Source organism: Papio anubis, chromosome 10, assembly GCF_008728515.1.
Source record: "Papio anubis isolate 15944 chromosome 10, Panubis1.0, whole genome shotgun sequence".
In the NCBI taxonomy this organism is placed as follows: Eukaryota; Metazoa; Chordata; class Mammalia; order Primates; family Cercopithecidae; genus Papio; species Papio anubis.
Window position 1 is genome coordinate 16583235 of NC_044985.1, and position 12992 is coordinate 16596226.

General features: G+C 37.8%; 1 protein-coding gene and 1 long non-coding RNA gene across 5 annotated transcripts in view; one reads left to right on the forward strand and one right to left on the reverse strand.

The window, feature by feature from the left end:
• The window catches only part of ACTR3 (actin related protein 3), a 74929-nt gene that overhangs the window by 61346 nt on the left and 591 nt on the right, over window positions 1-12992 (reverse strand). The gene's annotated exons all lie outside the window — the stretch shown is intronic.
• The window catches only part of LOC116269143, a 35524-nt gene continuing 34823 nt past the window's right edge, over window positions 12292-12992 (forward strand). For all 3 annotated transcript variants that reach the window (XR_004176490.1, XR_004176493.1, XR_004176489.1), the window contains exon 1: window positions 12292-12628. This is a non-coding gene — a long non-coding RNA (uncharacterized LOC116269143). The remainder of the gene's footprint in view (window positions 12629-12992) is intronic.

Here is a 12992-nt window from a genome sequence, read left to right on the forward strand (position 1 = left end):
CACCCAAGCAGAATAAATATAAAGAAAACCACACTTAGGCACAAAGTCAAACTACTGAAAATCAAAGATAAGCAAAACAATGTATTCATATATGGGGATCTAAAATAGAACCTGAGAAATAAGTAGAATGGCAGTTGCCAGGTATTGAGAGATGGAGGAATTGGAGAGATGTTGATCAACGTGTACAAGTTTCCAGTTATAAGATGAATAAGTACTAGAGATCTAAGCTATAGCATAGTAACTACAGTTAATAATATACAGTATTTTACAGTTAAAATTTGCCTAAAGGAGATCTTAAGTGTTATCACACAAAAAAGGTAACAAATACATTAATTAGCTTGACGTAAGACTCATGACACAAGATTTTCTTATATCAAAACATCAGGTTGTGGCCAGGAGCAGTGGCTCATGCCTGTAATCCCAGCACTGTGGGAGGTCCAGGCGGGTGATCACCTGAGGTCAGGAGTTTGAGGCCACCCTGGCCAACATGGCAAAACTCCATCTCTACTAAAAATATAAAAACTAGCCAGGCGTGGTGATGAGCACCTGTAATTTCAGCTACTCAGGAGGCTGAGGCTGGAGAATCGCTTGAACCCAGGAGAAAGAAGTTGCAGTGAACCAAGATCACGTCACTGCACTTCAGCCTGGGTGACAGAGAGAGACTCTGTCTCCAAAAAGAAAAAAAAAACTAAACCGAAAATGTTTCTTTGTGCCTTAGAGAAGCAAGTTAAATACAAAGAAAAGCTCTTACTATGACAGCAATGAAAAAAATCTACAATGCTGATTTTGGCTGGGAAAGGAAAGTTTTAAGGGACTTTAAAAATGACTTGCTTAGAGAAAGGAATATAGAGAAAAGAATTCAAAAGCACTTTTGAAGCTATCAAAGCCTTGGTGACTAGAAGAATAACAATAGAAATATAAGAAGGCTAGGTGAGAGAGGAGGCTGGACTGGCAGAAATCAACAGCAAAAGAAAGATGAGTTTTATACAAAAAAAAAAAAAAAGGTGAGTCTGTCACAACAGTAATTGCCTCTGAGGAAAGGGGAAGTGGATTCGGGGACAGTCACCAATAACGCTGTTTTGTTCCTTAAAACAATGAATTCAGGTATCTGTTATATTATTGACTGTACTTATCTAAAAGAAAAGAAATCCATTAAAAGAAAGAACGTTTTTCAGTAGTAAAACAATTTATGCCTGTATTGTAAGAGCATTAACATCCCTTGCCTTGGATATTATTTTTAATTTTACAAACTTCAAATGCTTGTACATTAAAAGCATGTACAATTATACTGTCTTGTTAGGGGTTAATATAGTGGTGACTTTGAAGCCAATGTTCCATTATAATTCTGAAAATTATAGGGCCCTTAAGAATGATGCTAAATCTACTCTGCCTGTGCCTCTATATATGGAACAAGTTTTAACTTTCAATAGTTCAACAAATGAAATGATGTAACAAAATAAATACAAGACCCCAGAACTTAAGGATAGAAGAGACTTTAAGGATCTAGCACAACTCTTTCCAAAACCTTAATACTGACAACCACTAAAGTTCAAATAATTCTATCCTAGTATGAATGACTTGCTTATACCCTTACCATATCATAAAAATAAAGCACATCTTACATAATTTTATGTAAGATATGATTACCAAATAAATCCCAAATGAAAATAGAGGTTTACAAATTGATCCCAATGCCTACTCCCATAATATCTCAATTCTCAACTTAGTTTTCGTCATACAATACCAAAGCTCAAAAAGGTAATTTGGTGTTAGAAACTTTGTTGTTGCTGTTGTTGTTGTGACGGAGTTTCGCTCTTATCGCCCAGGCCGAAGTACAATGGCACGATCTTGGCCAACCACAACCTCCGCCTCCCGGGTTCAAGCGATTCTCCTGCCTCAGCCTCCTGAGTAGCTGGGATTACAGGCATGTGCCACCACGCCCAGCTAATTTTGTGTTTTTAGTAAAGATGGGGTTTCTCCATGTTGGTCAGGCTGGTCTCAAACTCCTGACCTCAGGTGATCCGCCGGCCTCGGCCTCCCAAAGTGCTGGGATTAAGGCATGAGCCACTGTGCCCAGCCAGACACTTTTAAAGTAAGAATGTAGTGGCTAATTCACAGGGAAATTTGTCAAGTAGAGTAAGACAATATTAGCTATAAAGATAAACAGCAATGGTTTAAAAAACTTTTCCAATTCCTTCCAATATTTTTCTCACTACATGCAAGTCAATGTTTAACCTGACACAAAAATACTGATGGACTGTTGAGTGGAAGAACCTGGACGCCTACTCTGTGTCAACAGAAACATTCTCCTGGTCCCTTCAAGCCTAAACCTTAAAATCTTAACTTGCTTTTCACTAGTGGGGAGAAAAGAACATGAACCTTGAAATTAAAAAGACACTAGTGAATGCTTCTTCCACCATTTACTAGCCTGTGATCCTGTGATCATAGACTATTCCTAATGCATAGGGAACAAAACTAAATTCAGAGGTTGTCATAAGTATTAAACGACCTAATAGTGAATAGAAATCACTAAGTATTCGGTAAACATTTCCCTCCCAAGATGATTTTCCTTTATCCATAGGCCTCCCTTTATCCCTCTACCCATTCCTTTAATTTTGCTTTCAAAGATTCTCAACCATGTCTTCCCAATCCCTTTGCTACACGTCCAACTATCCCCACTGAAGACAACTACAGCAGTCAGCAGTTGCCCCATGAAAGACATCAGTCACAAAAAGCCACAGATTCTATGATTCCATTTACATGAAATGGCCAAACTAGGCAAATCCATAAAGACAGAAAGTAAATTAGTGTTTGCCAAAGGTTGAGGGTAGAGGTAATGAGAATGACTGCCACTGGGTGTGGGGTTTTTTGGGGTCATGAAAATGTTCTAAATTGACTAGATTCCAATAAGTAGCATCCAGGCATTAAAAAATAAAATAAAATTGACTGGAAATGGTTGCACAACCTTGTGACTATACTAAAAATTACTCAATTACACACTTTAAAAGAGTAAACTTTATGGTATGTGAATTATAACTCAATAAAGCTGTTAAAAATAGAATAAAATGGCCAGGCGCGGTGGCTCACGCCTGTAATCCCAGCACTTTGGGAGGCCGAGGTGGGCGGATCACGAGGTCGGGAGATCGAGATCATCCTGGCTAACACGGTGAAACCCTATCTCTACTTAAAAAAAACAAAAAAAAATACAAAAAAATTAGCCGGGCGTGGTGGCAGGCGCCTGTAGTCCCAGTTGCTGGGGAGGCTGAGGCAGGACAATGGCGTGAACCCGGGAGGCAGAGCTTGCAGTGAGCCAAGATTGCGCCACTGCACTCCAGTCCGGGAAACATAGTGAGACTCCGTCTCAATAAATAAATAAATAAATAAAATAAAATAAATAAAAATAAAATAAAATACTAGACCCAGACTAATACTGCATAAATTTACCTTTTATCATTCTTTTGCTTAATGATCTACACAATCTACTACTGCCTATCAAATAAATTGCAAACCATTCTGCCCCATTTAAAATCCTTCTGAAATAAGGCAAGATGAGTAAATAAACTACTTGCTGTCCCACAGCTCCCAATAGAAATATCTGAATTCCAGGTAGGGCAATTTCCTAACTGACCCATCCCCCAAATACTTTGAAACTCCTTCATGTCTTCCCTTCATCAGTAAAATATTTACTGGGAATTATTTAATACCATGCAGGAGGCTATCACTTGAATAGAGAATGAATGAAAAGAAATAAACCCTGCCATTATGGAGCTTTCAGTTTAGCCACATCCTAGATTGTTGAAGTCCTCCTTCCCATATATCGATCACATCCTATTCACGCTCTTCCAAGATCTGATCAAGTTTGGCTTCTTCATAAATCATCCTCCAAATACTACAGCCCTTATTAATCTCCCCAAATAACTAAATGCTAATAAGCCATCCATAACTATTTCACACATATTAGTTTCATCTTTGAAACTAAACTGTAAACCTCAAGTATAAAATCATGCCTTAGTTTTCTTGTATATACCATGGCGTTCAGCATAGAACTGAGATTGAAATAAATACTTGATTACTTTCTTAAGTTCTTCTATTTTTTTTTTTACTTTCATTTGTGTTTTGTGCAGTCATTAATGAGCACACAATACACAATGAGTAAAATATAGTTCAGTGGAGATTATTCATTTTCAAATTGCAGCTTCAGAAATATGTATGCCTTCCTTTTGAAGATATATGTAATTAGGCATCATTTCCTTGAGCTGTCCCGAATTTATCAGCAATTACCAGTCCTTGCAATATGCAAATAAGCAGTAAGTAAATCCATATTTCACTTTAATGTGTTATAGGTTAATCACATCAGTGAATTGGTCACTAAGACCTCCCTATATGTTTCATATTTGTACTAAAAATTAGTAGCTCTGGGTTTAAGTATGTATAAAATGAACACTCTTAAAAACTGGACTAATAATTGGACTACTCTCCTTGGATGTATCTTAATTAGGGAACAGTAGAGTTGTGAGCTCTGGAATGAGACTATGCCAGGGCTAAAATTCTAAATCTACCACTTAACTATATCGTCAGTTTACTTATCTTTGAAATGGGATTTAGATAACAGTAACTACCTCATAAGCCTTCTGAAAAGGTAATAACATAAAAAACAAAACGTGTAAAGGGCCTTGAAATGGCTGCTGGTACACATCCCATTTAACACATCTTTAATAACTAAAATCCAAAGATATAAATCTCTGAAACCATAAAGAAAAAGTTTTTTAAAAACAGCATTCATTTTATGAATGTCATCTGTCCTGGCACCTACAGAGTACAACTTTAAAAAAGTCTCTAAACTTGGTTTAAAACATTATTATTGGGAAACATAAAATTAGTTTCTCATGTGTGCCATACAGTATGCCTCTGCATTACAATGAAACACTGAAGAATTCTGATGCAGGCCTCAACTAAAACTACTTTAACTATAAATAAAATACATTCTGTTATTCCAACTACTTCATTTCAACTACTGTAACTCATAAATGTGAACTCACAAGAAAATTTAAGAGAATTCAACAATACTATCAATTAATAATTAGGAACACTCCCAAAAGACATTTCTCAACTCTGAGCCTCTGTTTCATTTGTAAATGAAGAGTGGATTAAATTCTCTCTCAAAATCCCTTTTCAGCTCTATAATTCTGCGTGAGTCATTAGGCATTTCCCTTAATTTACTAAAGCAAGTTTCACAAATACACATAAAATGCTATATTCGTACCCCTGAGTAACTGAATTTTAAAAATGCTTATAGCAGAAGAAAAACACACTAGATTTAATTAAAATAATCTCTATAACTAGGCAAACACTTGTGTCCTGTTATACACTAATACTAAAAACAGGGTTTACACGTTTACAGTAGATTAAGCCAACCCTAAACTACAAGGTCTTTTGCACCCTAATTCTCTTTCTAGGACTTTTATCCTCCTCATTGTAACCTCTCCTTTACACTAAATACTGAAAAGCATCAAAACCCTTCCCAAGAGTATCGCAGTTTCACAAATGACATGAAGTCCCAAAGCAAGGACAAAATGTTTAAAAACAAAATGTTTAGGTAGTGTCCTTGGGCAGGAGGAAAAGATGGCATATTGAGTAACCGAACAGATGAATATTTTTCTCAGGTGTATTAGGGTTGGGGCGCAGAAGGAAAGCTAAAAGAATACATCTGGCTAAGGCGGGCAGATCACTTGAGCTCAGGAGTTCATGATCAGCCTGGCCAATATGGTGAAACCCCATCTCTACTAAAAATACAAAAATTAGCCAGGCATCGTGGCAGGTGCCTGTAATTCCAGCTCCTCGGGACGCTGAGGCAAAAGAATAGCTTGAACCCAGGAGACGGAGGTTTCAGTGAGCCAAGATCACGCCACCACACTCTAGCCTGGGCAACAGAGTGACACTCTGCCTCAATTAAAAAAAAAAAAAAAAGAATACATCTAGCTAAACAAATTCATGCTATTCCTTTCCTGGTTTCAAGGAGTATGCAAAAATGACTTGAGTTTAAATCAACAGTTTGGAAAGAATTTTGAAAATTCTGAAACAAAATTATCATTAAAATTCTGCAAAATCGTCTTTAAAAAAACTAGATTTTTTTTTTTTTGCTCTGCTATTAGTCAATTATGTAAGTTATGTTGTTTCCTGATATAAAGGCCCACATAGTTATAAAATCAGCACACAAACTAATATTAGTAACTATCCTATTTTAAAGAACTAAATTTAAAACAATCCAACATCGCCTTATCTCCTATCTAATAATTCATAAATGTTGTGTTTGGTAAGCTACAGCACACATTTTTGTAGTGCTATTATTACTTAATCGCTTTGCACTTGCTTCTTTATGCTACTGCCTATCACTGATTATGGCTGTGTCATTAAAAAGGCTACATGTCTAATAGAATTACAAGGGAGCATTCAAATGCTTTTTTATTATGGTGGAATTTTGTTTCAGGAAACACATGTTGCTACATTTTAACCATTCCAAACTTCTGCTCCTAGTCCAATCCTTTAACTGTTTCCACAAGTTGGGGGAGGAGGAGCATGCTGGACAAGGGAAACTTAGCTAGAGCTGAACTCTCCTCCTGATGAAGGATTTTGCCTCTTAGAAAACGGAATGAGATAGGTAGAGAATGACTGTCAGCATAGTGATCAATCACCACGAGCTGATCAGTCACTGTGATGCTCAAGAAGCTAGATCACATATCCACAGTTTTTTAAAGAAGGGAAACTGATAATCTTTGTTTTTTTCTCTCTGAATGCTCTCATTTGATTAACTTCAGTTAACAAATTATGATTCCCAAATATCCACCTTCATTCCCAAAGCTCCTGTATTTTTAATTTCCTCTAGAATGTTTCCGATTATAAATCATCATTCCAAATTCAACAACAAATTCCAATTTTACTCAGCTTCTTAAAACTAACTCCCTTATTGTCCCAACCACTCAGGCTTACAATCTTGAAATATTCATTGATGCCTATTTACAATCCACTGGAATCAACTGCCAAGTCCTAGTTATACCTCCTTCAATCTCTCAAATCAGCAAAAACATTTTGACTGTGCAGAGAACTGTGTGTGGTAGGTAGGCCAAAGCCTACAGGAGATAAGAAAATAAGCATAGCATACTGTATTCCTTTCTTTAAGAACTTAAACTCAAAAAAAAAAAAAAAAACCCAACTGATTAGTATAATATACTGTGCTCTTACTGTGTGCCAGGCACTGTACCGAACCATTTTCATGCATTATCAAAAAAAAAAAAAAAAAAACCACTGGGCGTGGTGGCTCCCTTCTATAATCTCAACACTTTGAGAAGCCAAGGCAAGAGGATTACTTGTGCCTAGAAGTTTGAGACCAGCCTGAGGCAACACAGTCAGACCCCATCTCAACAAAAAATTTTTAAAAGTAGCCGCACACGGTGGCACGTGCCCGTAGTCCCAGCTACTCGGGGTACTGAGGTAGGAAGACAGCTTGAACGTAGCAGTTTAAGGATGCAGTGAGCCATGATCTTGCCACTGAACTCCAGTTTGGGCAAGAGACCCCGTCTCAAAATCAAACAAAAAAACCCTATATGGTATACACTATCATCTCCAAATTACGGATGGGAAGAAATATGACCTGCAGAGGTTGAAGTGTATAAAGTCATATAGCTATTAAGTGATAGAGCTTGAACTCAAAAACAGACGACTACAAAGCCTTTGCTATCCATAAATAAAATAACCCAAAATATAACTGCCAGAAGAAACGTAAAAAGAAAAGAAAAAAACAATCTTTTTCTAACTTATCTCTTCTGCTCCATCTCCACTGCCAATACTAGGTTTCAGAATTTCTGCAAAGTTGGCCCTTGAATGGGCTGCTGAAGAATCATCTAGGAAGCCTATGTAAATGAATATTCACAGCCCAACCCTTGAGATTCTGAGTCACTGGGTATGGAGTGTTTCTGATGTGTAGTTTTTTTTAAAAACCATACTCCTAATTCTTCATTCATCCACACAACAAAGATTTGAATTCCTACTATCCACCAAGCCATGTCAAAGGTTTATCTTCTACAGAAGGAAGATCTAGTGTAGAGGCTCAGACACACTTACTTGCTACAGTATCTTGGGTAAGTAGCTTAACCTCTCTTAAGTCTAAATTTTCTAGCCTATAAAACAAAGACAATACTTTCCAGGTTATCTTTTGTGAAAGTTAAGATAATATAAAGTTGAGATAATATAAAGCATTTAGCACAGGGCCTGACATACAATTATTGATAAATGCTAGCTATTATTATTTCCTGAGAAACACAACCTAGAGAGTAATTTTTTTCTAGAGATTAAATTTAAGCAAAGTAACAAGGAAATAGTCTAGGCATTCACACATCCAGGTGGGGCGGAGGGGGGGGCGGGGGGGAATCTAAACCAGGTAAGAATGATTACACAGAGGGGTTTCTCTAATTAGGTGAATCAAATTCATAAGGCTGAGATTTTTTTTTTTTTGTAAGATTTCTTTAAACAGAAATAGAGTTAACTTTACTAACAAAAATGAAGCAACACATAAAGTTCTGAAAAGGCAGTCAGGAGTCCCCAAAGTGTTAACAGAGAGAACACAGGACTTAAATACAGAAGAACTCAGGTCCAAATAGCAGATTGAACCACCTGCCAGCTAGACAGCATCAAAAAAGTAATTTAAATTCTCTAATTCTGTTTTCTCACTTATAAAATTAGGTTAAAAAATAGGTGTCACAGAAAGCATGGCCAGCAGGTCCTCTATCAGACCTTTCCCTTCTGTGCCTAAAATTCTGAACTGTGTTTTACAATGAGCCTGAAAGTTCATTCACCGCCATATAGTATTTGCAATCCAAAGTCAATATCTCAACATGAAACTGGTAGGCAGGAAAGGAGGGTGAGTTTTTCGCTAAGTCTAAGTAAGAATCTGACTTCTCACCAGGAGCATGTCTGTTGTACTTACTTCAAACAGCATGCAAAACATGACTCATCAAGGAATAAGAATTTCAATGAGTGCTTTTTGGTTAAGATATTGTGAGTATTTCTGCCTTTGGAGATGGCTAAAGAAATAGCATTATTCGGCCAGGTGCAGTGGCTCATGCCTGTAATCCCCGCACTCTGAGAGGATGAGGTGGGTGGATCACTTGAGGTTAGGAGTTCAACACCAGCCTGGCCAACATGGTGAAACTCCGTCTCTACTAACAATACAAAATTTAGCCGGGCATGGTGGCAGGCGCCTGTAATCCCAGCTACTTCAGAGGCTGAGGCAGGAAAATCACTTGAACCCAGGAGGCAGAGGGAGGTTGCAGTGAGCCGAGATCATGCCATTGCACTCCAGCCTGGGAGACGAGAGCAAAACTCCATCTCAAAAAAAAAAAAAAAAAAAAAGAAACAGCATTATTATTAAACAACATGCACAGAATTTATGGAAGAAACATGAACTTCCCACATACATTTCCCTCATTTACCCAGCTTTTCCCTACTGCTCTTCAAACAAGATCATTCTTATCTGCACTAATTGCTAGAATGTGGCCACAAGATGAACAGCTCCTCTTTCACTGACTCCTACAAAATATTTATGCTTACATTATAAGATTGCTAAGAAGTTGAAGTCAATTAGCAAAATTCCTTAATCCACTCCAGATATGAATATATCCAAGACTTTGACCATAAGGCTATATTAACCTCTGCTATCATAATCAATGAAACTAATTTACCAATATTGTATTTACCACAGGGAAAAAAAAAAGACATAAAAGGGAAAAGGAAATTCACAATGCAGTTCTGTAACCAAGCTACAATTTAACAAAAGTATATAAGGAGTCCCCTCATTTGGCTTGAACGATGGAGAAACTTGAGTAAAAACATGCATTTTAAAAAATCATTTAAGGTCGGGCATGGTGGCTCAGTTCCGTAATCCCAACACTTTGGGAGGCCGAGGCGGGCGGATCACAAGGTCAGGAAATCGAGACCATCCCGGTCAACATGGTGAAACCCCATCTCTACTAAAAACACAAAAAATAACTGGGCATGGCGGCACGCGTCTGTAGTCCCAGCTGCTCAGGAGGCTGAGGAGGCTGAGGCAGGAGAATTGCTCTAACCTGGGAGGTGGAGGTTGCAGTGAGCCAAGATCGTCCCACTGCACTCCAGCCTGGCGACAGAGCGAGACTCCATCTCAGAAAAAAAAAAAACACATTTTAAAAAATGATCCCCTCCACTGCCCAGAAAAAAAAAAAAAAGCCTTAGGATGATCGTACAAGTGTTACAATGGTTTTTTTTTTTAAATGTTTGTGAATGCCTTTTTAAAAAAATGCTTTCTTCACCACTAATAGCAAGTTTGAGTTCTGTTGTTTAGTTTTTAAGCCATCAATGGGAATCTATGTGCCCAAATTGTATTTTACAATACTTTCCAATACAAACCAAAAAAGTGTGTAGATAAGGGTATCAATGTGAATGAAGCATTTCTTTTCAAATTCTTTTCAAAATAAGCATTCTCTTTTATGACCTGAATCTAGGTGATTCATATGTTGAGTTCTGCTGGACGATCCCGACAAGTTTTGGGATTAAGTTTCAAGTTTCCTAACTCTTAAAAGCTTTCTTATCTAAGACGATCAAGTTTTACAGACGGCCACTTTTTTCCAGCCACCTTTTCCCTAATTTATATAACGAATGAAATGAGCAACCTGATTCAGGTTACAACTTTTTACTTAAACTAAGTGGGTAATTGTAATTTAGAGACCTAAGAACTGAATGCATTCTCTAAAGCATAAAGAAATAGACAAATTATAGGTGCACAATTTGCATTCGGGGCCCACAGAATTTTGAAATGTAAAAGCTCCCTGTTAAGGCCATACTTAGAGATGTTTATCTCAGGGTCCTCGACCTCAAGGACTTATCCTCCATGTGCTAATAAAGCTGAAGGTGTAACTTCCCAGGAGGCACCACTGGCAACCTGCAAGACCAAAAAGCCTTTTGAGGACCAAAATAACTGAAACTCTAAAGGGGGAATTTCAGATTGTGACAAATGGTAAAGGGAGGGAGGTGGCAAGGGGACTCCGAATCAGTTCCATTCAAATCATCAATGTGCAGTAACAACCTCTCCTTATCAGAGAAACCAGTGTAATAACTTAAAAATATACTATTGTAATAATTGTAATTTTAAAACAGAAATACTCTAGGTTAAATTGAACCCCTCTCCCCGATCCTACTGGTCATTCAGCATGTTTTAAATTCAAGGTTGCCCTTTAGGAAAGGAGGTCACTTAAGGACAGTTGACCTCAATGAGACATCTTGTATACTAATTCGAAACTATTTCAAAGAGGGAAAAATGGAGATTAGAAAAGTAACATACTACTTGAGATGTTACCATATTATTTCTTAGGGCCACAGTTATTTACACTATTTTTTTGACAACTCAGTAATTTCTAAAGCATTAATTATGTAGCAATATTTGTCACTTTAACAAAACACATTTAAAAAGTTCTATCCTACTGACTCAGGCCAAATCTAATTTTAAAACTGAACTTAGACATAAAACTACTCACCAATTAGACTAAGAAGGGGGAAATAAAAAAAACTATTGGTTCCGAGAAATGAGAACCAATTAAGAAAAAACTTTATAATAAAGTGTTCATCAAAAACTTTATAATAAAGTGTTCATCAATAAAATACATGGAAGTTCCAAGGCTAATCTAGGCTAGTGCTTTCCTAGGGAGAATATTAAGAAGTTGGTTGTTTCTCTCTACCTAACTGGGATTTTAGAAACTGCCACACTAGCTAGTTATGAGAATGAAGATTAAAGAAATTTCACATAAAGAGTGAAGGACACACAATCTTTTAAGTAACAATAATGAAATTAATAATTATAATTAATAATAAAAAAACAAGCCTCTCACTGCCTTCCCCTTCAAAAAAAAAAAAAAAAAAAAATTGGGAGTGTTTTGGGAATTGGAGAGATGTAATCAGAACAGAAAAAAAAAAACCCTTTCCTATAAGTCATCGTGAAGCAGTGATTCTACATTAAAATAAGAGTAGTCTATTCTCTATGTAGTTATGAGTGTGGTACAACTCTCTAAAATGTCTATTAATACAAAATGAAAGATCACTTTTAAGCCATTCTACATTTTAGCAAACTACCCTACAGATCTAGGAGTAACTACTTGCAACTTAAACACATTCCTATATACCTCTACACCTTTCTGCTTCCTTCAAGATACCTTTACAGAATGAACGAATACAACTTAAATTAGTTTATTTCCCAGGGTGCTTCCTTTCACCCCTCTCCATGAAACATAAGCACATTTTTTAAGTCATATAAATGGATACCAAGCACCTGTAATTCAGTCTCTTTAAAATCTGCTTAATTTTAAAAGTTCTAATAAGATGTGTTCAGGTTGGAAACTAAAAACTACCTTATAAGGGTATAAAAGACTGAAAGCAGGAAGCGGCTTTGACAAAACTAAGGAAGTTACAGCGCGCTTGCTCACTGGGGGACTTTTTTGAGGCTACAGAAGTAACACATGACATCTTTCTCCCTCGAATTAAAATGTGACTCGGTTCACCGGTTGAAACGCAGAGGGAGATGGCAATGACCGGGAGTCGAAAGGAGAAGGTGGGTGGTCAAATGAAAACCCCACTGTAGGTTCCCATTTTCAGAGTCCGATTCTTCCCTTTCCCCACCCACACCCTGGGCAGAATGTTGTCACAGCGATCTTGCAAAACCTACCAGGAGCGCTTCTCTTTTCTAGCTCCTCTACCAGGCCAGTCCCCGAGCTCGGCCCCTGGGTCCCCAAACCGACTGGCAAAAAGGCACACGGAGGGAAAGCAAAGCCGGATGGGTCGGGCCCGGGGACCACCCCTAAGACGACCGTCCCTAGCACTCTCTGGGCGGCACTGCCCACCGCAGTGGGGGAAGGGCCGGGAGGGGTCGCGCGGAGGAAGCTGCTGGGAGGGTTGCGGGTTGAAACTGGGGCCCG